The sequence below is a fragment of the Gavialis gangeticus genome, unplaced genomic scaffold (assembly GCF_001723915.1).
Source record: "Gavialis gangeticus isolate Ggan-Ray unplaced genomic scaffold, GavGan_comp1, whole genome shotgun sequence".
Classification (NCBI taxonomy): domain Eukaryota; kingdom Metazoa; phylum Chordata; order Crocodylia; family Gavialidae; genus Gavialis; species Gavialis gangeticus.
In genome coordinates, this window is record NW_017728998.1 from 17334282 (window position 1) to 17336157 (window position 1876).

At 38.3% G+C, this 1876-nt stretch overlaps 1 long non-coding RNA gene across 1 annotated transcript in view; it reads right to left on the reverse strand.

The window, feature by feature from the left end:
- Positions 1–205: 205 nt before the first annotated feature.
- Positions 206–1876, reverse strand: part of LOC109289326 — a 71799-nt gene continuing 70128 nt past the window's right edge. Inside the window, exon 3 of the long non-coding RNA XR_002095336.1 lies at positions 206–289. This is a non-coding gene — a long non-coding RNA (uncharacterized LOC109289326). The remainder of the gene's footprint in view (positions 290–1876) is intronic.

A 1876-nucleotide genomic window follows, 5' to 3' on the forward strand; every position in this document is an offset into this window, starting at 1 on the left:
ATTTGCAGGTTTGAGCTGTGGGACTGTAGAAACTTTGCGGTGACAAATCCATTTTTATCTATTCTTTCTAAAGCACCACACACCCATACCACTGGCACTATAAGAATAATTATAAATAAACACACAATAAACAAGATACTCTGGGTGGCAACTGAAAATAAATATTAGCAAATACTAGCTTTTCATACTCATACACATTTACGTGCCTTAAGGCATGATCCAGCCAAGCAATGGGATTACTCATCTGCTTAAGGTTATATAGTTGCTTAAAACCTTGCTGAACCAGCATCTATTTCAAAAAGAAAAATTGGTTTTAAAGTAAAAATTGAAGTAATGGCACAACATATAATAGCAAGCCGACTTCATTGTTTTTTATTTATATAGGGCTAAGTATTGTATGTTTTATTATGGCACTGGATGCATATTGTCATACAGAAATCATTTAAGTCAAAACAGCTTTAATGTCCAGTATACATAAATAGCAAAGTCCTAGCTGTGTAAAGAGCAATAATAAATGTCATAATGTTGCCTTGAGGTTTAATGGCCATGCAAAGATTCATATTGTGCAGGCTATTTGCTTTTATAAGTGAGCAAGCTATAATAATAATGCAGGTTGTTAATAGAAATAAGAACTGACTAATGCTGGCAGAGACATCAGAAAGTGACCTAAATATTCCCATTCACAAATAAAATGTGGTAATCTTTGGCTGATCACCCACACAGCTCTGCAAGGTTGCCCCACACATTTTTCTCTCCATATCCCTTTTCAAGACCTGTATCATTATGGCCATAGAGTGCAGTCCACGTTTTACATTCTTTTAGTGCAAAATAATGCCTTTCTGAGCTGTTGCTACTCACTCAGCATAAATCAGCCAAGGTCTGTGTTTCATAGAAGCACAGAAGAGCTTGTCTCCTACAATCATTTTTACAAGTACTACTACCTGTACCTGTGGGCAACTGAATATGACCGTACTCAGACGTCCTATTTATTGTTTGTTGTAGTTTGCCTAGAGAACATGAGCTTGCTGCACTCTTGTTTTCTTGCTCCTTAGTGTATAAAAGGATGAACTTTTTGTATCTAACACACGTATGCTCTGGCAGAATGAAAAATCTGTAGCGGCAGGCCAAATACCTTTTGCCAAGGATAAATAAAATACTTGGTTATGCTCTTGCCACTTCTGTGAGTTGCTGGAAGAGACATCACTCATACCCTTTTCGCACACTTTAGTAAAATCCCTGTTGGCCTCTCTACCACCCACCCTCACTTCTGAAATATCTGCAGCTACAGTAAGTTAAATGTGCACTCTCTGGGTTCTTCCTGCTGCTTTGATTGCTTTGGCAGTGAACAGTTGGTACCGCAAGTACCCAATAAGTTGCAGGAACTGTCTGGCATGTAACAAAGCTAGATATTAATCTTCTCTCCACTTCTTCAGTGTAAATGTTACATTTCTATTTTATACTGTTGTGAATTTCTAGGGGAATGCAGATCTTTCAGCACAGGAGATGTTTTAAATTGGCAGTGTTACTATCAGAGAGCTGATTTTGCCACCATGAATAACAATGGTAATTACTGGACACATCTACATGTTCATTAATGCACCACAGTTACTGCGCATTTAGTTTAGTACTCCCTTAATGAAGTACTAACTGAATGCACATTAACTACATTTACTGTGCAGTAAGTAGTGCCAGCACATGGTATTTTTGTGACAAGTACTGACCGGTAGCCTAATAACGCTAAGCAGTAGTTTATTAGTATGGTCTTTGACCAGCACACTACTGCACAGTGTTATTAGGCTATAGCACAGTATGTGTCTCATGTAGACGTGCCCAGTGGGTACTAAACTGGGCAACACCTACTTCCACTGGTGACCAG